At 42.4% G+C, this 25,294-nt stretch overlaps 1 protein-coding gene across 1 annotated transcript in view; it reads left to right on the top strand.

The window, feature by feature from the left end:
* LOC134568265 (G-protein coupled receptor 22-like) overlaps nucleotides 1-25,294 on the top strand; it is a 322,348-nt gene that overhangs the window by 232,913 nt on the left and 64,141 nt on the right. The window contains exon 2 of the mRNA XM_063426711.1: nucleotides 6,558-6,711. The gene's annotated coding sequence lies outside the window, so the exon portion shown is untranslated. The remainder of the gene's footprint in view (nucleotides 1-6,557; nucleotides 6,712-25,294) is intronic.

Genomic DNA, 25,294 nt, shown 5'->3' with positions numbered 1-25,294 from the left:
AAGGTCCGATCACACAGAAGACCTACTGTAGCTTAAACTGCTGAAAAAAAACGTAATGCATGCCATGATAGAAAGGTGTCAGAACACGCAGAGCATTGTAGTTTGCTATTTATGGGGCGGCATAACTTCAGAACATTTAAAGTGCCCATGGTGACTCCTGTCCACTGCCAAAAATGTATTCAATGAGAATTTGAGCATCAGAACTGGATCATGGAGCAATGGAAGAAGGTTGCCTGGTCTGATGAATCATGTTTTTTTTTTTAGATCAGGTGGATGGCCTGGTGTGTGCATGTCATTTACCTGTTGAAGATAATGATGGCAGCAGGATGATGCGGTATGGGAAGAGGGCAATGTAATGCTCTGGGCACATTTTTACTGGGAAACCTTGGGTCTTGACATTCATGTGGATGTTACTTTGACACAAACACCTACATAGAGATTGTTGCAGACCATGTACATCCCTTCATGGCAGTGACGTTCCTTGATGGCAGTGGCTTCTTTCAGCAAGATTATCCACCCTGCCACACTGTAAAAAATGTTCAGGAATGGTTTGAGGAACATGACAAAGAGTTCAAGGTGTTGCCTTGGCCTTTAAATTTCCCAGTTCTCCAATCAATTGAGCATCTATGAGATGTGCTGGCACAGCAAATCCGATCCATGGAGGCCCCATCTCGCAGATCTGGTGGAGTCTTTGCCACGGCACATATGAGCTATTTTGGAACACGAGAGGGGCCTACACGGTATAAGCAGGTGGTTTTGATGTTGTGACTGATCAATTTACATACAGTATAATAAAGCAAGGACCACACCAAAATCCCCCAATGTTTTAACAACATCTTTACCAAGGGAACATCCAGCAATTAAATATAAAATTGCATGTTAAAAGGTGTGCGTTCCTACCAGTTTGTTTTACATCTGAAATGTATTCATCACTAGCAGTGTAGATTGAAAATTGTACATTTGTAAATGTACTCACAGATACTCACTGCGTGTTTTTCTATCTTGGAAGCTGCTTCTGGGAAGATACAAATTAAATAGAAATATGCATCAAACAAACTGAGCCAGTTCATTGATGCACAATGCTTGTGAAGATTGTCTACTTTGGCTGGAGTTGTGTCATTTTGTATGCATTATGGAAAATGACTGGTCCCTTTTAGTCTCCAATTAAATAAATCAGTAAATAAATTAATATAATTCAGATATAGCCCCAAAAGAATAATATGCATGCAATTTGTTTTGCCAGTTTTATATAGGGCTATATAAAAACTTGACTTGGAACAGTCTCAGATCTAGTACATGCAGCTACTACAATCTTTTCTCTACAAGCACAGACTTTCTATGGGTGTCCAAGCACAGACTTTCTTTCGGTGTCCAAGCACAGACTTTCTATGGGTGTCCAAGCACAGACTTTCTATGAGTTTCCAAGCACAGACTTTCTATGGGTGTCCAAGCACATACTTTCTATGGGTTTCACAATATACACAAAACAACAATGAACAGACGCTCACTAAAATAATAGGGTAGAAGGCAGCAGTGAACCAGCAAGTATTCCCAACCCTTGCTAAAACACAAAGCGTGAAAGAAAAAGGTGTGGTATACCACGCCAAAGATTAAAGACGTACATAGCAAAACAGTATATATACATACACTTTGGGAGGTCCAATATTGTGTTGATATATGATAACCTCAAAACAAAACAGGAAAATATAATAGTGCAATATATCACATAAGTTTTAAAAAATGTTTTAAACCCAATGAAAGACTAACTCACACACTTTAGAGCTACTAAGAGCTCTGCTGCTTAGCGCGTGGAGCGGTATAATCACTTGCCATAGGATATATGGGTATTCCTTGTATTAGGCATCCAATTCTCAACAACCATGTAAAGAGAAAACAAAGGAAAAATAGCCAATGGCACAGTATATTGTAAGTAATGTGAGATGTGAAAACAAGAAGGTACCCTACTAACAATTTTCAGAGCAATTACTTGCTCTGGTAGTATAAGCTTATGGTGTTACTATTCCCTCCTGGGATGTGCAGGAATCAAATGCAGCCTTTCTACACATTGCATGTGCACAGTGGGCGCAGTGCGCGCATTAGGCCTTTCATATAGGAAAACATTAAATTCATGGTTTCCTATGGGGATTTTGAGGACGCTGGACATCAAACTCTGTGAAACAGCAGGAAGTGTCTCTAGTGGCTTTTGTGTAGACAGCCACTAGAGGCTGCCTTAATTCTGCGATATAAACATTGCTGTTTCTCTGACAGGGTGACAGGGACATTAGGTGACAAGGGTTACAGGGACACTGCACCCAGACCACTTCAATAACTTGAAGTGGTCTGGGTGCCTATACTGTCCTTTTAAGTGATTTTGGTGCTTAGACTCTACCTTTAATTCCTTTTGGCCGAGTTGTAGTTTTCTAGGAATTATTTCAGCTGCAATATTTTGGGTTGGCTCAGATGCACCAACCAACTTGGTGGTGGACGGTTAGTCTTTTACAATAAATCAATGCATTTTGCTTTCATTAAAAAAAATGTCCCCTAAATTAATAAATATATATATATAAAAATATAAATAAAAATAATATATATATATATATATATATATATATATATATATATATAAAATGTAAAACATACATCAAGGACAGATGAGGTTGTCATTGATAAGAGCAGAAACTTTGAAATGTTATTTCCACAAAGTAGATTATAACGCTTAGTTAAAGTGGGTTTTGACCAATGCAAATGCCTTTGCATAAAACTGTTTTTCCAATGTATTAATCTGATTTCTATTTGTTCTTTAGTTAATCCAGCTGCATTTTACTGTCACTGTAGTTTCCTTGGGATGGCCTTAGAGACAATTTGCAATTAAAAATAAAATCTGTTAATATCCTGTGTTCCAATCAGTCCCTAAAGATTCCTGAGTTGAGCTGATTAGCTCACTGCATTCCACTGTGTAATATTAGGGCTGAATGACGGTGTGATTCCAAATGAGCAATGACATTTAATTTATTTCGGTTAAAGAGGTAATCTAAGAACCATAACCTCTACAGCCCACTGTTTTGTTGATGATACTTGTAGTCCCCAGCGCCATCCTGTGGTAAACAGTCAAATTGTTTCTAAATAGTTTGATACCTAGCTGCGTTCATTGGGTGCCTAGAGTCCCGCCCTCTCTTCTGGCACTCCTAGATCCCCTTCCATAAAAGATATAGATGTTTAATTTTGAATGAAATTCACTCTGAGTAAACCAAATCCCACCAAGTGTAAGTCAAACAAAATGAACCCCAGTTAATATACAACATCGAGGCTTAAGAAATAATGACTTGTTTGGGCAATAAATTTTCAGGTAACAAACAAATACTAATTAATATGAGTAGTGGCATAGAACAAGTACAGTATGGAATAAAATAGAAAAGGGTGCTAAAAAGCTGGCAAAGCCACTCATCCAGTGACCTGACCCTTTAAAAAGGCCCTTGTTGCCAGTACATTGGGTGATTTTGGTGTATGCCTCTCATGTGACAAAGAGTCTCTATAAGGTAATAATAACACTTTAGTACAGTGACTTTTTTGTCTTGTGTCTTTCCTCTTTATATATATTATCAAGCAACATTGTAACAGTAATTTCCATACAATGTATACAGAGCAATTTGCATTGATACAGCTTTGTGCTTAGAAGATACAATTGGCTTATGAATTCAAGATGTATGGTGGAGAGAGAGAGAGAGGGAGAGAGAGAGAGATATGATTTTTTTAGTTCTATTCATGATGTGTAATAAAGTTTATTTTTATATTAAAGGTGCGCGGTTGGTTTTCTTTTTTTTTTTTTTAATTCTTTATTTTGTCAGTGTTGTAGTTTAACATACAAGTTTGCCCTGTCACAACGGCAGGTGTAAATCAACATCAATACAGATCATACTATCTCATAAGCAAGGGAAGCGTTACATATTATGCGTATTCAAGGTGAGACAGGTATTCTGTGTTACATGCGGTTCAAGGCTGTAGTCCGCTTTGCTGTGGTTGTCGTCAACACTATTTTTTGTTTAAGATGTCATGTTGGCATACAGTTTGGTTAGGTCCACAGTTACCTTTGGTGTCAAGGGTTTAGCCTGTCGGTGGTGCCACCTGGTGATGGTCATAAATTGGTTACGCTGTGGTGTGCTGGGGGTCTTGGGTCAGTTGGGGGTGTATCCGTATAGTTGGATTCAGGCTGGTTATCAGTGACCCAACTATATGTGGCGTGTCAGGCTCGGTTACAGCTGTCGCCCGTATCTCGTTGAGTCTCGGTCAGTGTTTCGTGTAGGTCGCTGGGTTCGTGTTAGTCCGGTCGTGTGTTAGCTTGTTGGTGTCGGTGCGGGCGGGTGTTGGGCCCCTGACCTGGAGGAGGACATGGGGGGGGGGGGGTAGTAAGACGTCATGTGATTCGTGGGAACCTACCATGGGTCAAGTAGGTCTGCTTGGTTGAACCTCCTGTATTGAGGTGTATGTCAGGGAGCCTCACCCCGTACTAGTGGTGCGGTTAAGTATTACATGGGGTCGTCAGGTGAATGGTGGGGTAGCGGGTGCCGGATAAGCATATATACAAATAAACATAAATGTAGGTAAATAACATTTTAAACGAAAAGTGATAAGGTTAAGTGATCTTAATCGAAAGTCCCTTCTTCGTCACTAATGTCCGCATCAGCTCCTGATCAGTACCGTTACTCATCATAGCGTCCTATGTAACAGGTGGTGGTACAGCTTGGGAGCGCGGGATGAAGGGTATAACTGTGTTCAGGTCCCAGGATCTTGCTGGTTGTTCTGGTGTCACCGGTACGGCTGATATGCCCAGTTTTCGTAGAAATGGTGCTGCTTCTTCCATGGTGTGCAAGGCATGTACGGCACCGGCTTGTGTGACTACTATGGAATTGTCCGCTCCCCATCTATACGGCAGGCCTGCCGAGCGTAGCTGGGTAGTAACGGGTCCGCATGACTTCCTCCACAATAAGGTAGCCCTTGACAAGTCTTGAAAGAATAGTAAGGTGGAGTCCTCAAAGGTAATTGGTGTCTTGCCTTTAACAGCTTGCAGAATATGTATTTTGTCCTGGACGGTGTGGCATCTTAAAATAACGTCTCTGGCGAGGTTGGATTTCGTGTTGTTTGTCGAGGGGAGACGATATATACTTTCAGCGTTCATTTTGCGGGCCACTGCTGGGGGCAGTATAGTCGTGAGGAGGCGCCTTATATAGTGGGGTAGTTCCTCTGCCGATATCGCGGCCGGGATCCCCCTGATTTTTATGTGGGTTCGGCGGTGTCGGTCCTCCATGACTGCAAGTTTCCCCATTAGGAGTGTTTGGTTCCGTTGGAGTTGGAGTATTGTGTCCTGTACTGCAGCGATCTTAGTGTGTGCGTCTTGTACGTTGTCGGTGACTGCTCCCACTGTCTCCCTGATCTCTCGCATCTCAGATTTGAGCTTTGCGGAATCTGCGTCCAGTAGTTTGTGGATACTGGCAAGGAGTAATTTTAGGTCCCCCTTTGTGGTCGGGGCAGAGTCATCTTCGGTGGCTATATTTAGGGGCGCTGTTGTCACTATGTTTGGTAGTACCTCTGTTTGCCTTCGTTCCGGCCTCTCCGGCCTCTCCGGCCTCTCCGGTTCAGATTCGGCCTCACTTTGGGATTCTTCCGGTGGCAGAGGAGGTTCGGGTCGTGCCGGTCTTTGGAGCATGGCCCCGATGTCTCTGTTGGCGGGCCCGGTAGCCGACTTCTGCGATCTGCGGCCCATGGTCGGGTCGTGTGACAGCGGCTCTGCTCCTGGCTGGTCTGAGAAGTTTCTCCACAGGAGTGACTCGAGGTCTGTGGTCGTCAGCGGTCGGTAGGCCTCAACTCGGCGGCGCCGCTTAGGTAGCCTCTGCGGCTGAAAAAAAGGCATCAGCCGGCTCAGCACAACTTGCTGGATCAGGGTGAGTAGGATTGCAAGGTGGATTGTTAGTATTTTTGGCTGGATTTAACGGATTGAGGGTGACTCGGGAGGAGGTCAGGAAAATGGCGTCTTATCAGGTCTGCATGCAAGCTCCGCCCCCCGGTTGGTTTTCTTTTAACAAACAAATCCTGCCAGCAGGTACAATGTTAAAAAAAATTAAGTAAATTATTTGAAGGGGAAACATGACTTCTCTGTAGATAACACTACTGAAAAACATTATGAAACGCACATAGAACTTGTATGATGTTTAATTTACTTTTACATCCATGATATTCGTTTCTAGAAATAAATAAATCAATAAAGATGGGTGCAACAATTTTAGATTTAAAAAAATACACTGTTGAAATCGATGTTGCAGTCTGATTGGCTGTTTCATGTTTCTTAGCAAACTAGAATACAGTTACAAATGGAGTCAAGGTGACTGACTCGAAAGTAAAATGCGGATTTGCTCAGCGAATAGAATTAAAAGTAAAAAAAAAAAAAGTAAAAGCAAGATCCGTAAATGTGAATTTCTCCAAATGTGCTCTTTTTAATAAATAGTACTCCTGTTGCCTGGTAGATGTTGTAACATTAAAATGTCATATTTCCTTGTATGTTTCAGGCCTCATGGACGAACACGTATGCTGAAATTTGGCAAAAAGACATCTTTCGTCTAGGATTTCTGCTTCATGCTGTCTCTGCTGGCTGGCGACCTCTGCTGGGGCTGGGTTGGACGGAGTGGGTAACTCAAGTGCAGGCTCCCTCAAAGGCTTCAGGTAGGCCTCAGGCTCAGACTGGCAGTAACATTTTAATGACTCATTTTCAGCTATTACCTACTCAATTAATTCAAGCGGACATGTGATTTAATGGTGCTGACATATTCTTACTATAATTCCTAGCATGCTAGGCTGCCACGAGACATGTCACTGCTATATGCTGCTGCAGAACAGTGTTCTATGTAAGACCCTGCAAAATGGCTGACGCCAGCGGATATTTTTGCATATTCAGATAGATAATATACGACTGACTACACAAGGTTAGAAAATAAACTTGGTCAGGCAGAAGAAGCAGAAACACCCATTGCAAGACCTGAAACAGATTTACTGACTGTTAAACCCAAAAGTCATCTTATTTATTCCAATGGCATAAAAGTGTGTCAAAGAGACTTGGGTGTTGACCTTTTACTCTGTGAATCCTTCTCCTCTACTACCTGTATAAATATTTAGGGTGCTATATTTCTGTAAGTAGTCAGAGATCTATCAGCAGTATATTTCATGTTTTATTAAATCCTTCAGATGAACATGATAAAAGGAATGTCTTTGAGTCCACGTCAACAGGTCAGGAAAAAAGCTTGAGAATCAAAGCTGTTTTATAGCAGTCTGAGAAGTCCATCATAAATAAAGCTAAGAAATTCTATTTTTTTAGAGGCTGATTAGGGGTTAGGCTTGTAGCACTGTTTTGACAATTAATCCAGACAGTATAACATTCCATATATCAGATTATACCTTTTAGGTCACAGAACATCCATCCAGCTGCACTTTTTTCATATAAGGACAGTTACCACAACCTGTATAAGCCCTTACTGACTTATCTTTTATGAATAGATGAGGTGTTCTAAATATCTTCAAAGAGAGAGAATAGTGATAACACATTGCTGGAGAAGCTGCAAAACTACAGATTTAAAAAGAAATGTAAAACGGTTCTCAAAAATTGAAATTAACCTTAAGGGGAGAACGGTGTTATTAATATTAACATATGTAACACATTTAACCCATTAAGGAGACATGACATGTATGACATGTCATGATTCCCTTTTATTCCAGAAGTTTGGTCCTTAAGGGGTTAAAGAAATACTCTAGACATCAATACATATTTAGCTTAATGAAGCAGTTTTGGTGTATAGATCATGCCTCTGCAGCCTCATTACTTATTCCTCTGCTATTTATGAATTTACAACACTTTTGTTTCTGTCCATGTTGCCCCAGCCAAACTTCCCCTCGTGGTGATTCACACAGCCTGCATGAAAAATTTTTTTTAAATTTTTAATCAGATGTTAACTTACATTAGATGTTTTTTTCTCCTGCTTTGTAGATGTTTTTCTTTTGCAAATCTTTATTTGTAAGAGTTTGATGCAGTAGTATACAGAGTTACATAAGTAATGTACAAGTGTTCAGTAAAAGAAAATAATAATCTGGGCTGAGCATGCAGACAGCATGCTATACAAACTATCAATCTCAAGGGTATATCATATCTCAGGTGTGCTGTATACCATATCATAAGCAATGCAGGAATGCCCCCACCTGTCATGCTTCTGAGCAGGTTAGATATGAGACTGAAACTGGGATCAACTTTCGGTTCTTTATTAGATTTCTTAGACATGTTTTAATTGAAAGAATAAGCGTAGCCGGACTGATTGGGGAATTGAAAAGCAAAAAGGAGAATACAAAATAGAGGGAAAGGAAATATGCCTAAAACAGGTAAGATATGAAATAAAGCCTATAAATGAAGTTATAGGACAGAGGGAACATTCAGAACCTATAAAAGAAGTTACAGGTGAGTATAACTAGGGCTATGAAATAGGTTTATACAATAAGCCCCAGACAGGATATAAACTAGTAGTAAAACCTATAAATGAAGTTATAGACAGAAGAAGGAAGGAAAACATATAAGTGAAATTATAGGTAAATATATTGAGTGAAAGCAGAAATCAGGAGTTAGGCAACAAGCCCTAAACCGGTAATTGTGATAGGGGCATAAGAGCCGAGGTAAAAGAGTAAGGAGAGTATGAAAGTGTAAGAAGAGGGCAAGTCGGTTGAGGTGTGCCAGAACCGATGTGGCAGTAGGCCTGTAAATAAAGAGGGCCCACCCAGTAAGGAGTAAAAGAAAGGTATTAAAGGGAGAGGAGGGTGGGGTCAAGAAACGGTAAGGAACGAATGGGACAGGTGGAGGTGAGTAGTGGTCTTAAATAGGGGACCATGCCCCTCCCACACCTGTAGGCCAAGCCTTCCCATTTAATAAACAAGGAAACCTATAAGAGAATATAGGTAAAACAAGGGAAGGAAAACCTATAAATGAAATTATAGCTTACAGGAAAAACAAAATACAATCAAACAGAATTATAAAGTTTAAGTAATACAGGTTGGATGTTTAGTTGTTAAGCCTCTTTGGTTTAGAGGTCGTACTGCAGTAACAGGTCTCTCAGGATAGATAGAATTATCAGGAATGTTTGTAAATCCAAGGTAGGAGAACTGTAGGTAGCTACAATACAAATAATTAATTAAAGTCCAGTGCAGTGCTGAATTAAGCAGGTTGGTATTGCAAATTAGGTTTTCTCCAAGCATTTGGATAGTAAGCAGGTTCTCTCCAAGCGTATGCCTAGTAAGCAGGTTCTCTCCAAGCGTATGTATAGTAAGCAGGTTGTTTGAATGAAATCCAGGATATACCAGGTTTTTGCAGTAGGAGCCAGGATCAGAACACAAACATCAATCAATGTAAAGGCAATTTGTAGTTTGAAATGATCATGTTAGGCAGGTGATAAAAACTTTGGTAAGACTAGTGGCTAGGGAGACCATTAGTGGAGCAAACTGGTACTTGATTTAAAGAAACAGAAAAGAAACATAATTCTTGGTTGTCAGGAAAGGATCCTGACACCACCTCAGAGAAAAATTAGAGAATAGAGAGAGGAGATCTAGAATGTGAGAGAGAAGAAAGAAGATAGAAGGAAGAAAAATAAAAGATAAAAGGAGGGGGAGGGGAGATTTATAGGGTTAGGGGTATATTTGGTTCTAATGGAATCCATAAGTCAGTTCATCATGTCATTCAGTTTATTGAGACGTATTGAATCCAGGAAGACCATGTGGTCATGTATTTGTCAGTGGGCAGGGAAGCCAGAGCAAGCATTGTGTGTATTTTCTCTACCCTCTGCATCCCCTGTTGGACTCCTGGAGTGGTATTTTGATGTCAGAAGAGCAGGTTCATAAGGGACTTTTTATATGTGGGTAGAGATAGTGGTGTTTTGCAGTAGTACTTTGTCTGGTGTGAAAGGGACTTCATCCCCAGTGATTTTTGTAATGCATTTGCAGATCACTTTAAAGTATACTAAAATGATTGAACATGGCCATAGTAGGTGAAGCATATTTTGTCCTATTTTGTGCTGGAGACAGCCAGGAAGATTGTGTGTATTGTGACTGAGGACCTGTACCATCTGCTTAGGATCACTAGAACACCCTAAGCGGGAGCATAGGGTGTTCTAATGTGCCAAAATTATCATTATTATCATTATTATTATTATTATTGCCATTTATATAGCGCCAACAGATTCCGTAGCGCTTTACTATATTATGATAGGGGGGATGTAACTATAAATAGGACAATTACAAGAAAACTTACAGGAACAATAGGTTGAAGAGGACCCTGCTCAAACGAACTTACAGTCTATAGGAGGTGTGGTATAAGACACATTAGGACAGGAAATATCTATCAAATAAGGTGGGAGTGAAGCAGAGCTGGAAGAGAGAGTAGAGTGCTGCCCTATAGGAGAGAGCAAGAGACAGGTATGTAAGGTAGAGGTTACTCTGGGAGGCCATAAGCTTTCCTAAAGAGATGGGTTTTAAAGCACTTCTTAAAGGATTGAAGACTAGGGGAGAGTCTGATGGGGTAGGCAGGGTATTCCATAGGAAGGGAGCTGCCCGCGAGAAGTCCTGCAAGCGTGAGTTGGCCGTACGAGTGCAAGCAGCGTTCAGGAGGTGGTCATGGGCAGAGAGGAGGGGCATACCTATGGATCTGTGAAGAGATATAAGAGGGGCTAGAATTGTTCAGTGCTTTATATGTATGGGTTAGCACTTTGAATTGACTCCTATAGGATACAGGAATCCAGTCTAAGGACTGGCAGAGGGGTGAGGTGTGAGAGGACTGACTAGAGAGGAAAATCAGTCTGTGGGCTATGTTTTTAAGTTGGAATCTACAGGATTTGGCAACAAACTGGATGTGAGGCTCAAAGGTGAGGCCAGAGTCAAGTATGACGCCAAGACAGCGTGCTTGCAAGGATGGACTTATGTGGATATCACTGACTTGAAGTGAGAGCAAGAGAATTAGGAGGAGGAAAGACAAGAAGTTCCGTTTTAGAGAGATTGAGTTTCAGAAAGTGGGAGGACATCCAGTCAGAGACGGAAGAAGGGCAAGCAGTGACACTTTGCAGGATGGCAGGGGAGAGGTCCAGGGAGGAAATATATATTTTTGGGTGTCATCAGCATACAGGTGGTAGTGGAATCCAAAAGAGGCAATAGGTTTGCCAAGAGAGGCAGTATATAGAGAAAATAGAAGGGGACCAAGGACAGAGCCTTGGGGAACTCCAACCAAGACAGGACGAGGGGAGGAGGTATCCTTGGAAAAGGAGACACTGAATGAGCATTGGGAGAGATAAGAGGACAGAGTCACAGAGATCAAGCGACTGAAGAGTTTGAAGGAGGAGAGCATGATCAACGAGGTCAAGAAGAATTAGTATGGAGTAGTGGCCTTTGGATTTAGCTGAGATTATGTAATTAGTAACTTGGATAAGAGAAGTCTCAGTAGAGTGGAGAGGGCGAAAGCCAGACTGAAGAGGGTCAAGGAGAGAGTTGGAATTGAGGAAGCATGACACACGGGTAAAGACAAGTCTTTCCAGAAGCTTTGAGGAAAAATGGAGCAGGGATATTGGACGATAGTTAGAGGGGGAGGATGGGTCAAAAGATTTTTTTTCAGGATAGGTACTGCAGTTGCATGTTTAAGGTCAGCAGGGACAGTGCCAGAAGAGAGAGAACAGTTGAAGATGTGTTAGGGAAGGCACAAGACAAGGGGAGAGAGATCTGATGAGGTGAAATGGGACAGGATCAAGCAGGAAAGTGGTGAGGCGAGAGGAAAGGAGAAGTGCAGCCACCTCTTTTTCAGTAGCTGGAGAGAAAGTCTGAAGGGTAGGAAAGGCATGATCTACTTGTGGTTGAGGAAGAGAATGGCAAGGAGGGGAGAATTATTTCCTTAGCTGTTCAATCTTGTCGGTAAAATAGCATGCAAAGCTATCAGTTGTAAGTTTAGTTTGGGGGGGGGCCACAGCAGGGCAGAGAAGAGAATTAAAGGTGTCAAAGAGACGTCTGGAATTGGGGGAGCATGAACTAATGAGAGAGGAAAAGTATGACTGTTTGGCGAGGGCAAGGGCTGCGCTGTATGAACGCAATATGAATCTGCCTGGGTGCGGGACTTCCTCCAGGAGTGTTCAGCACAACAGGAGCAACTCTACAGATAGCGTGTTCATTTAGTATGCCAAGGTTGGGGGCGTGTCCTCCTCAAGGAGCATGTTTGGAGTGGGGCTGCAGCATTCAAGGCAGAGGTGAGGGTAGTGTTATATGTGTTATATATATATATATATATATATATATATATATATATACCTTTACTCTCAGCTTGTCTTGGATTGTGGGTAAAGTGAAGACCACCAAAGGATAGTGAGGCAGGGGTAGCAGTATCAGAGGGAGAGAGCCATGTTTCCATTAGTGCAAGTAGGTTTTGGGAGTGTGAGATAAATAGGTCATGGATGGAAGTTGATTTAACAGTGCTGCACACAGAGCGTGCATTCCAGAGGGCAGCACCCCTTAAGGACACGTGACATGTGTGACATGTCATGATTCCCTTTTATTCCAGAAGATTGGTCCTTAAGGGGTTAAAGGAGGAATTATAGTGAGAAATACATGGAATGGTTATTAGGTTGTTGTGGTTTCTGGTGTTTGTACCAGGTGGCTGAGTAGCGGAGGGACCAGGGTTTGGAGAGACATCACCAGCTGCTAGGAGCTGTAGGATGGCAAGGAAGAGAAGGTGGGAGTAGGATTTAAATGTTGGGGACGAGCGTTTGCTTTTAGGCGATTTAGGAGGGGTTTGTGGGAAAGACTGGATAAATCATAGTTTTCTGCCATTGCTCCTCTGTGAGGGAAACCCCTAACTCTCTCTCCCATGAACCACGGTGGAGGCAGGTCGTTGATCAGTAATTTTTGGTAGAGTAGGATATGCAATAAGTTTGGACCCTAATGCTTCCTTGCCTTACAGAGAGATTCAAACTTTGATGTTCCTTGCTTAACAGATGAGGCCTGGGTTGGGTGCGGAGAAAGTGAGTAAGCTACCTGTAGTGGAAAAACTTGAATGGTTTGTGGTCTCTGCAGATTTTTGGAGTAATGGTGTCTTCGGGTTCAGGATAGAAGAGATCACAGTGAATGCGTACACTGTGCCAAACACACAATGTTGCAGTGTGTTATATATCCTGTCGTTCCAACCATACTAATGAGTCAAGTCCTTTAAAAGGGCCCATTTTTTTTACAAAGGGCACCAGTGTTTTTTTGTTCTAAGCCATGCCACTCAACAAAGCACAGGAGATGGGATTACTGATAATACTTATTAAATGAGGGCAGAGTGAGGCCTCCTCTTGATTTGAGAAGATATAGTTGTTAGTCGTGAAGACCGTCTCCTTCAGACAAATCGCAGAATTACAGACTGTAAAATTATTTAGGAATCTGGATAGGACTTGATATAAAGCACTTGGGAGCAAATTCATCTTTAAAACTTTGGTTCTACCCAGTCAAGAGAGTATTGGATAACTCCAATACTAGAATTCACTAGTAAGTGGGTTAGTATAGAGGGAAAGTTGTATTGGTACATGTCAGGCATTTCAGATCTGGACTGCCCTTATGGGTTGGATTAGTCTGATATGCAAATGGTGTAGGTTTTCTTTAATGACACAAGTGAGCAAAAAATTTTTTGAGACCTGAACGGAGGCTAACTAAAGGGCAAGCTATTGAGTTTCTCTAAGCTTTTGCCCGTTCTCAGAATTTTCATATACTCTGGTTTTGTGACAGCAATACTTCAAGCCAAGTACTTTATCTGTTGAGAACACCATTGGACTGGGAAACTGGTAAATAAATTATGTGAGCAGATCTGGGGTACAGTGATGTTGAGAATCTCTGACTTATGCATGTTAAGCTTAAGGTTTGTAGAAGTGACCATATTGGCCATTAAAGCTGTGAGTGAGGTGGTGGGATGTGTGGCATAAAAAAAGCATGTCATCGGCATAAGCTGATACATTATGCTCCACGCCCCCAAAGTTGTATCCCCGGATATCCGGGTCCATGTGGACTACATTTATCAGTGGCTCAAGAGTCAGCATAGAGGAGGGGGGAGAGTTGGCATCCCTGTCTTGTGCCGTTTGTTATCGACATTGCCGGTATAAGTGCCCCATTTATGTGAACCCTTACCATAATGGAGGAATAAATTGCTCCTAAAAATTTTGAGGCAGCTTAGACCAAATTCCATTCATCACAGAACTGCCACCATAAATGCCCAATCCACCCAGTCAAACGCTTTTCCTGTGTTGGTTGATAAGAGCAGCAGGGGTCTGTTGGAGGTGTGTGCTAAATGTATTTTATCAAGTGTCCTGATGGTATTGTCTCTTGCCCACAGAAAAACCGTGATTGATCCTGGTGAATCAGCACCGGCAGAAGGTGGCCCTGCTCAGTAAATTAAACTTTACTCACACACAGGAGGCTCCTGCATGGTCTAGAATGCTATTAACAGAGCAGTTTATAAGAAATTCTAAATTAAACAGAATGTGCAGTAAAGAAAGTTTAAACATTAGCTCTCACTTTATAGGAAGTGCAATGTTGACATTGCAGCACTAAGTCTGCCTCCAGTGGCTGTCTACCAGACAGAGGGAGCTGTAGTGCAAGGAATACAGCTTTGTATTCCTGACTCTATAGTATCATTTTAACTCCTAAATAGTGGAGAACTGAACAGTGATACTGCAAGGGCATGATCTATACCAAAACTGCTTAATTAAGCTAACGTTGTTTTGTGACTATAGTTTCTCTTTAAACAGAAGAGTGTACTTTCTAAATTAAAACTAGAAGGCAGAGGGTGGCGCCTGAAGGATATTGAAACAAAATATGTCTTCACGGGGGACGTGTAGATACCTAAAATTGTCTACCGGTTGTAGACACTAAGTTGCAAACACTCAAACAATTAATAAATGCAAGATTGGTTGCAACAAGTATGAGGTTATCAGGAAGGAGAAATAAGTTAAACAATGGACAGTCTAGAAAGGACAAGTCATTCTTATCTGTGTTTGCAATCTGTGTTTCTATGACAATTATTAAAAACCTAATTTTAAATCTAATCAATTGTTTTTGACTCAATTGTTCCTTTAGTGAGTATTTTTCAAGACAGCTTCATCATGGTTATAAAAAAAAAAAAAAAAAAGCACCATGACTAGACTATTAAACAGTTACATTGCTTGCAAACAGATCTGCCAACTTAATACATTCATTAATCTATAAAACACACACACAAACAGCATGTACATATTTTTTGCCACTCTAACCCCTGCTCTCCCTTATACATGTTTGAAGGTCTCTTTTAAATATAACAACATGGACTGGTCATTTTAAGCTTGCTAACTCTTCACTTTTACTGCAATAAAATACTCATATTTGTATTCTGTGATGTCCCACAGGTACAACAATGCCCCCATGTACAGGTTTCATGGTGTTTTGGAAAGTAACAGGGTCAATTAAAGAGCTTGCTCATTTCAGTTTTTACACATTGAAATTTGCCACATTGGTTTACTGAGCCTATGTTGTCTTTGAGACCATATGGCAGCCCAGGAATGAGAATTACCCCCATCATGATAACCATTTGCAAAAGTAGACATCCCAGGGTATTCAAAATAGGATATGTCCAGTCTTTTTTAGTAGCCACTTAGTCACAAACTCTGGCCAAAGTTAGTGTTTTCATTTGTTTTTGTTTGTTAGTTCATTTGTTTTTGTGTTTTTTTTTCACACAAAAACAGCACTTTCACTGATGATCTCATCATACTTATATGTTTTACTGCTTTAAAACTCTCATGTTTTGAGTTCAGCAAAGTCTCACAAGTACAACAGTACCCCCCATGTACAGGTTTTATGGAGTGTTAGAAAGTTACATCGTCAAATATAGTGCTTGCACATTAAATTCTCTGGACTTTCTGCCTGGCTTGTCAGACAGATCCTTCATATTAAAATTAATATATTTAAGTAAGTATGAAAATATAAAACATAAATATATGTATATATTAATATCAAAATACACATGCATGTGTACATATAATTTCATTCTAAGTTTATTTTGATATTAATAAATATAGATATCAATAATTAAATGATATATATAATTTTGGCCTACATGAATGCTTTTTCCCTTAATTTCATGCTGGGGGGCTGCTTAACAACTCAGGTGGTCCCCCTGCAGGAAGTGCAGCTCACTGCCGATCTGGTCATGTGGTCGTGACGTCATCGTAATCACATGGTCCGGAAGGGCCAGATTGGTTCTAGGGGGACTGCCTGGCTTGTCAGGCAGTCCCCCCATTTGCGATCACTTATTTCTCAGGTTGGCAGTGGTCAACATAAGAGGTGCAGTTCACAATGTGTTGTCTGATGTTGTCAAGTTTCCCGGAGGTTCTGGGAGACTCCCGCAATTATAACTGAAGATCCCTGACACCTGCAAACCATATATAATATCCCGGAAATCACACAAACTGGCATACAATGTATGTGATTTCCAGTATATTCTTTATGATTTGCGTCCCATACCTCCTAATACTCCCTAAACAAGGGCCCGGTCGGGTGCCGCAGCCCTTTAAGAGCCGACCAGGCCCATGTAATATCAGCTGTCCGGGAGGAATAATAAAAAGTCTGTCACTTCCTCCGTGCTTCACAAAGAGCCACCAGGGAGTATTATAGGGAGGAGGAGGCTGGAGAACACAGCAGCATGGAGGCAGAAAAGAAGCTGGAGTGAGCTGCTGCTGCATGCTCACTCCTATCAGCCTCAGTCAGGACCAGAACACTAAGCATGCCACCTTCCTGGACACAAAAGAAAAAGCTAACAGGAGGGTGGCTGCAAATGTGTGTGTGTCAGTATATCAGTGTGTGTATCTGAGTGTGTGTGTATCTGAGAGTCGGAGTGTGTATTTGAGTGTGTGTATCTGAGTGTGTGTGTTTCAATGTGACAGTGTGTGACAGAGTGTGTGTATACGCCAGTGCGTGTATCTGTGTGTCAAGGTGTTCTTACATGTTTGGTGGCTGTGTGTGTGTTTTAATGTGTCTGTACCAGTGTGTGTATTTGTGTGTCAGTGTGTGTATCTGAGTGTGTGTTTTAATGTGTGTCTCTGGGTGACAGTGTGTAGCTGAGTGTGCGTATACGCCAGTGCGGTTATCTGTGTGTCAATGTGTTCTTACATGTTTGGTGGCTGTGTGTGTGTAAGAGAATGTACACATGAGGAGGGATGTTGGGGGGTTGCACCATATCTTGTGAAGCCACCTTCTTGAAATGCATTTTTGCATGTTGGGATGTCTGCTATCAACTATGTTTCGCTCAATGCAACAAATAATGGGAGATGTAGTCCATAAAATATGGAATGACAGAGCGTGTATGTACCCGACCTGTTACCTGTTTTCTGCACCAGTTATATACCAAAAAATGTCATTAGGTGTATTAACTTTCTTAAAGAGGGACAATCATTTCTCTGGATATTACACCATTGAATAATTGCAAGTCTCCCATAACTCATGTTACTTTTTTTCACGTGATGCTCTTTTTTGGGTCCAAATAGTCAACATGAAAATTTACTGATTTGGTAAAAAAAAATTCCAAGCCAGCTATTTTTTCAATTCCATTGCTATATCTCCACAATTTTCAGTTAAGTCAATAAACCCATATGTTCTGGTATTATGTATATACATTTAATGCAAAAGTAATTCCAAAATAGCTTGTGAAAGTACATTGCTTTTTTATTTAAAGTCAGTGAATCTGATATAAGAGATTGGGTGTTGCTATTTTCATCTACTTCTTATCAATGTTTAATCTTTACAATGCCACGTGTGCTGTTGCCTGGCAACATGTTAGATCAGTGTACCTCAGTGGAGTTACAGAGAGTGTCACTAAGCCTTTATAAATCCATTTTATCATCTAACAGTCATCATCACACATTGCACATTCATTGCTGAATGCTAGTGAATAAGCATTCCACTGATGTTGAAGGAGACTCTGACAGTTTCTTGTCAGAGTCACTTTTATATCCCAGCCTCCTCTAGGCACCTAACATAACTACAGGTAATGTTGCCTGAAAAAAGAAATGTCAGAGCATGTGTCAAGGATAAATGGCATGGTGGTAACTTAGTATATGGGAATGAGTGGTGATGTATATTTTGCTCAAATTAGAAATTAGTGGTCTATTTTTATTCATTATATAGCGCCAACATATTCCGCAGCACTTTACAGTCATAGAATGAGGATATTTACCAACAAGTAATTGACAAACAAAGTATTAACAGACAAGAGTTACCTGTTCAAATGAGCTTACAATCCAAATTCTGCACTCGTCGTCACTTAGTCGAAACTGCCCTGACCAAAGTATCCAAAAATGTAATTGTTGCTAAATGCAGTGGTCACCAATCTTTCCTAATTTTTCTTGACCTTTTGACACTGTTGATCATCTGCAACAACTTCTTCTAATCCCAAGTAATCTCGATCTACGAGACTCTGCACTTTCCTGGTTCTACTTCTACCTCTGCCAGAGCTCTATCAGTGTTCCCTTTTCTGGCTCTTCCTCTCCTCCCCAACCCCTCTCTGTCAGTGTTCCCTAAGGTTCTATCCTTGGTCCCCTACTGTTCCCAATTAATACTCCCTTCCTTGGTAAGCTCAAAAGCTATTTTGGCTTTCAATGTCATTTCTTTGTGGATGACACGCAAATCTATCTGTCCTCTCATGATCTCTCAACGTCCCTCTTGACTAGTTTCTCTGACTGTCTCTGTGCTATATTGAACTGGTTGGCTGCTCATTTTCTTCAAATTTAATCTTTCCAAAACAGAACTTCTCATCTTTCCTCCCTCAAGTGTTGCTACTCCTGTGTGTGTCTCCCTCCAAGTCAACAGCGCTACAATCAGCTCTTCCTCGCAGGCTTCCTGCCTAGATGTTCTCTTTGACTCCAACCTCTCCTTCACCCCTCAAATCCAGTCACTTGGCAAATCCTGCAGCTTCTATTTCAAATACATAACTTGCATCTGCCCATAGCTAAGTCCTGTGGCCAAGGTGCTGGTCCATGCTGCTATCCTCTCTCACCTTGACTACTGCAAAATGCTTCTCGGTGAACCTCGTTACAGTCTATAATGAATGCGGCAGCGAGTCTCATCTTGTCTTCACGCATCTCCCATGCCTCCACCCTCTGTCAGTCCTTACACTGGCTTCCCATAAGATATGAGGCTCAATTTACAATTCTGGTGCTTGCTTACAAATGTTTACCCAACGCTGCTCCTACCTACCTTTCCTCACTGATATACAAGTGTGTCCTGTCCAGACCCCTACGATCTCCTGAAGATCTGGGAATATTCTCTGTTCATGCTCACACCTCTGAAGCCCACCTTCAAGACTTCTCTAGGACTGTTCAGTCCCTATGAAACTCTCTTCCCTACTCCATAGACTCTCACCCAGTCTCAGTTCCTTCAAAAAATCATTAAAAACTCACTTCTTTAGGAAAGCATATCAATTAAATAGCTGTTAATAGCTTTCTCTCCCCGCACCTTGGTAGCCAACTCTGCTTTCTCTCCTGCAACTGTATCATCTAAAAATCGAACCCTTCATTGTAAACTAGTCTAGCAACTAGAGATGTCCCGAATAGTTTGCTGGCGAATAGTTCCTGGCGAACATAGCTTGTTCGCATTCACCACGGTGGGCGGACATATGCGATGTTTGGTCCGCCCCTATTCGTCATCATTGAGTAAACTTTGACCCTGTACCTCACAGTCAGCAGACACATTCCAGCCAATCAGCAGCAGACCCTCCCTCCCAGATCCTCCCACCTCCTGGACAGCATCCATTTTAGATTAATTTGGAAGCTGCATTCTTAGTGAAAGGAGGGGCAGTGTAGCTGCTGCTGATTTAATAGGGAAATCGATAGCTAGGCTAGTGTATTCAGTGTCCACTACAGTCCTGAAGGACTCATCTGATCTCTGCTGTAAGGACAGCACCCCAAAAAGCCCTTTTTAGGGCTAGAACATCAGTCTGCTTTTTTTTTTTTCTGTGTAATCTTATTGCAGTTGCCTGCCTGCCAGCGTGTGTGTCAGGCTCACAGCGTATACTGTGCCTACTTGCCCAGTGCCACCACTCATATCTGGTGTCACAATAGCTTGCATTTAAAAAAAAAACTTTTTTGACTGTAATATAATAGCAGTCAGTTTCCTTCACACGTGTGCGTTTCAGGGCCTGCCAGGGCACAGTGTCACACCAGTGCAACTCATATCTGGTGTAACAGTAGTGTACATTAAAAAAAAAACTAGAAATTTGACTGTGAAATAATAGCAGTCAGTTTCCTTCACACGTGTGCGTTTCAGGGCCTGCCAGGGCACAGTGTCACACCAGTGCAACTCATATCTGGTGTAACAGTAGTGTACATTTAAAAAAACAACACTTTTTTGACTGTGAAATAATAGCAGTCAGTTTCCTTCACGCGTGTGCGTTTCAGGGCCTGCCAGGGCACAGTGTGACACAAGTGCAACTCATATCTGGTGTAACAGTAGTGTACATTTAAAAAAACAACACTTTTTTGACTGTGAAATAATAGCAGTCAGTTTCCTTCACACGTGTGCATTTCAGGGCCTGCCAGGGCACAGTGTCATACCACTGAAACTCATATCTGGTGTAACAGTAGTGTACATAAAAAAAAAAACTAGAAATTTGACTGTGAAATAATAGCAGTCAGTTTCCTTCACACGTGTGCGTTTCAGGGCCTGCCAGGGCACAGTGTCACATCAGTGCAACTCATATCTGGTGTAACAGTAGTGTACATTTAAAAAACAACAACACTCTTTTGATTGTGAAATAATAGCAGTCAGTTTCCTTCACGCGTGTGCGTTTCAGGGCCTGCCAAGGCACAGTGTCACACCAGTGCAACTCATATCTGGTGTAACAGTAGTGTACATTTAAAAAAAAAAAAAAACTAGAAATTTGACTGTGAAAAATAGCAGTCAGTTTCCTTCACACGTGTGCGTTTCAGGGCCTGCCAGGGCACAGTGTCACACCAGTGCAACTCATATCTGGTGTAACAGTATTTTACATTAAAAAAAAAACTAGAAATTTAACTGTGAAATAATAGCAGTAAGTTTCCTTCACACATGTGCGTTTCAGGGCCTGCCAGGGCACAGTGTCACACCAGTGCAACTCATATGTGGTGTAACAGTAGTGTACATTAAAAAAAAAACCTAGAAATTTGACTGTGAAATAATAGCAGTCAGTTTCCTTCACACGTGTGCGTTTCAGGGCCTGCCAGGGCACAGTGTCACACCAGTGCAACTCATATCTGGTGTAACAGTAGTGTACATTAAAAAAAAAAAACTAGAAATTTGACTGTGAAATAATAGCAGTCAGTTTCCTTCACACGTGTGCGTTTCAGGGCCTGCCAGGGCACAGTGTCACACCAGTGCAACTCATATCTGGTGTAACAGTAGTGTACATTTAAAAAAACAACACTTTTCTGACTGTGAAATAATAGCAGTCAGTTTCCTTCACGCGTGTGCGTTTCAGGGCCTGCCAGGGCACAGTGTGACACAAGTGCAACTCATATCTGGTGTAACAGTAGTGTACATTTAAAAAAACAACACTTTTTTGACTGTGAAATAATAGCAGTCAGTTTCCTTCACACGTGTGCATTTCAGGGCCTGCCAGGGCACAGTGTCATACCACTGAAACTCATATCTGGTGTAACAGTAGTGTACATAAAAAAAAAAACTAGAAATTTGACTGTGAAATAATAGCAGTCAGTTTCCTTCACACGTGTGCGTTTCAGGGCCTGCCAGGGCACAGTGTCACATCAGTGCAACTCATATCTGGTGTAACAGTAGTGTACATTTAAAAAACAACAACACTTTTTTGATTGTGAAATAATAGCAGTCAGTTTCCTTCACGCGTGTGCGTTTCAGGGCCTGCCAAGGCACAGTGTCACACCAGTGCAACTCATATCTGGTGTAACAGTAGTGTACATTTAAAAAAAAAAAAACCTAGAAATTTGACTGTGAAAAATAGCAGTCAGTTTCCTTCACACGTGTGCGTTTCAGGGCCTGCCAGGGCACAGTGTCACACCAGTGCAACTCATATCTGGTGTAACAGTATTTTACATTAAAAAAAAAAACTAGAAATTTAACTGTGAAATAATAGCAGTAAGTTTCCTTCACACATGTGCGTTTCAGGGCCTGCCAGGGCACAGTGTCACACCAGTGCAACTCATATGTGGTGTAACAGTAGTGTACATTAAAAAAAAAACCTAGAAATTTGACTGTGAAATAATAGCAGTCAGTTTCCTTCACACGTGTGCGTTTCAGGGCCTGCCAGGGCACAGTGTCACACCAGTGCAACTCATATCTGGTGTAACAGTAGTGTACATTAAAAAAAAAAACTAGAAATTTAACTGTGAAATAATAGCAGTAAGTTGCCTTCACACGTGTGCGTTTCAGGGCCTGCCAGGGCACAGTGTCACACCAGTGCAACTCATATCTGGTGTAACAGTAGTGTACATTTAAAAAAAAACACACTTTTTTGACTGTGAAATAATAGCAGTCAGTTTCCTTCACGCGTGTGCGTTTCAGGGCATGCCAAGGCACAGTGTTACACCAATGCAACTCATATCTGGTGTAACAGAAGTGTACATTTAAAAAAAAACTAGAAATTTGACTGTGAAATAATAGCAGTCAGTTTCCTTCACACGTGTGCATTTCAGGACCTGCCAGGGCACAGTGTCACACCAGTGCAACTCATATCTGGTGTAACAGTAGTGTACATTTAAAAAAAAAAAATAGAATTTTGACTGTAATAGATTGAATAGCAGTTAGTTGTCTGCAAGCGTGTATGTCAGGCCTACAGCGTCTACTCTGCCAACTTCTGCTAGTGCACAGTGCCACTCATATCTGTTGTCGCAGTAGCTTGCACGCATAGTACCACTAATCGGAAAAAAAATGACAGGCAGAGGCAGGCCACCCCGCAGGGGCCGTCGTGGTCATGGTGCTGTGATTCCCTTTGGCTCTAGAATAATGCCCAGTGTTCAGAGGCCACGTACCCTGAACTCGAAAAGTTCTGAGGACTGGCTAACACAGGACACCCAATCTTCTACAGCATCCACTCGGAACCTTGACGCACCATCCTCCTCCAGCTTAGCTCTAAAGTTACCACTCGCCTGCCTGCCGCCACCACCAACACTAGCACCACAGCCGCTTCACTTGATCTGTCAGAGGAGTTATTTACACATCAGTTGGAAGAAATGAGTGATGCGCAACCATTATTGCCAGAGGATATAGATAACAGGGATATGTCTCAGTCAGGCAGCATTACACACATGGGCGTACGGTGTGATGATGATGATGTTGTACCCGCTGCTGCTTCCTTTGCTGAGTTGTCAGATACAAGTGAAGTGTTTGATGATGACGATGCGTCCGTGGATGCCACGTGGGTGCCCGCTAGAAGAGAAGAAGAACAGGGGGAAAGTTCAGATGGGGAGACAGAGAGGAGGAGGAGACGAGTTGGAAGCAGGGGGAGGTCGTCGCAAGGAGCTAGTGGCACAGTCAGACAGCATGCATCGGCACCCGGGGTCAGCCAGACAGCACGCCAATCAACGCATGCTGTTGCCACCACTAGAATGCCGTCATTGCAGAGCTCAGCAGTATGGCATTTTTTTTGTGTGTCTGCCTCTGACAACAGCGATGCCATTTGCAACCTGTGCCAAAAGAAACTGAGTCGTGGGAAGTCCAACACCCACCTAGCTACAACTGCTTTGCAAAGGCACATGATCGCACATCACAAACGCCTATGGGATCAACACATGAGTACAAGCAGCACACAAACTCAAAGCCGCCATCCTCCTCCTGGTCCAGCATCTTCAGCCACGTCAACCACTGCTGTCCTCCTTGCCCCCTCTCAACCATCCGCCACTCCGTCTCTCGCCTTGAGCAGTTCCTGCTCATCTGCCCACAGTCAGGTGTCTGTCAAGGACATGTTTGAGCGTAAGAAGCCAATGTCACAAAGTCACCCCCTTGCCCGGCATCTGACAGCTGGCTTGTCTGAACTCTAAGCCAGCCAGCTTTTACCATACAAGCTGGTGGAGTCTGAGGCATTCCAAAAATTTGTAGCTATTGGGACACCACAGTGGAAGGTACCCAGCCGAAACTTCTTTGCACAAAAGGCAATCCACAACCTGTACTCAATTGTGCAAAAGAAAGTAATGGCATGTCTGGCACACAGTGTTGGGGCAAGGGTCCATCTGACCACTGATACCTGGTCTGCAAAGCATGGTCAGGGCAGGTATATCACCTACACTGCGCATTGGGTAAACCTGCTGACGGCTGCCAAGCATGGAATGCGTGGCTCTGGAGAAGAGTTGGTGACACTGCCATGACTTGCAGGCAGGCCTGCTGCCACCTCCTCTACTCCTCCTACTCCATCCTCTTCCATAACCTCCTCGGCTGAGTCCTCTTCTGCTGCTGCGTCTTGCTCCACATCAACGACACCCCCCAGCTCCCCAGGTACTATTCCACATCCCGGATACGGCAGTGTCATGCCGTCTTGGGTTTGACTTGCCTGAAAGCAGAGAGTAACACTGGACCAGCACTCCTGTCCGCCCTGAACGCACAGGTGGATCAGTGGCTGACTCCGCACCAACTGGAGATCGGCAAAGTGGTTTGTGACAATGGAAGAAATTTGTTGGCGGCATTGGATTTGGGCAAGTTGACACATGTGCCGTGCATGGCACATGTGTGTAATCTGATCGTACAAGGCTTTGTGCATAAGTACCCAGGCTTACAGGACGTCTTGAAGCAGGCCAGGAAGGTGTGTGGCCATTTCAGGCGTTCCTACACGGCCATGGTGCACTTTTCAGATATCCAGTGGCGAAACAACATGCCAGTGAGGCGCTTAATTTGCGACAGCCCGACACATTGGAATTCAACACTCCTAATGTTCGACCGCCTGCTCCAACAAGAAAAAGCCGTTAACGACTATTTGTATGACCGGGGTGCTAGGACAGCCTCTGCGGAGCTGGGAATTTTTTTGCCATGTTACTGGACGCTCATGTGCAATGCCTGTAGGCTCATGAATCCTTTTGAGGAGGTGACAAACCTAGTCAATCGCACCGAAGGCACCATCAGCGACATCGTACCATTTGTTTTCTACCTGGAGCGTGCCCTGCGAAGAGTGCTGGATCAGGCCGTAGATGAACGTGAAGAGGAAGAGGAAGAGTTGTGGTCACCATCACCACCAGAAACAGCCTTATCAGCATTG

The sequence above is a fragment of the Pelobates fuscus genome, chromosome 7, assembly GCF_036172605.1.
Source record: "Pelobates fuscus isolate aPelFus1 chromosome 7, aPelFus1.pri, whole genome shotgun sequence".
NCBI classification, from domain to species: domain Eukaryota; kingdom Metazoa; phylum Chordata; class Amphibia; order Anura; family Pelobatidae; genus Pelobates; species Pelobates fuscus.
The sequence above is the reverse complement of the archived record's forward strand: the minus strand, read 5'-3'. Positions and strand labels throughout refer to the sequence as shown.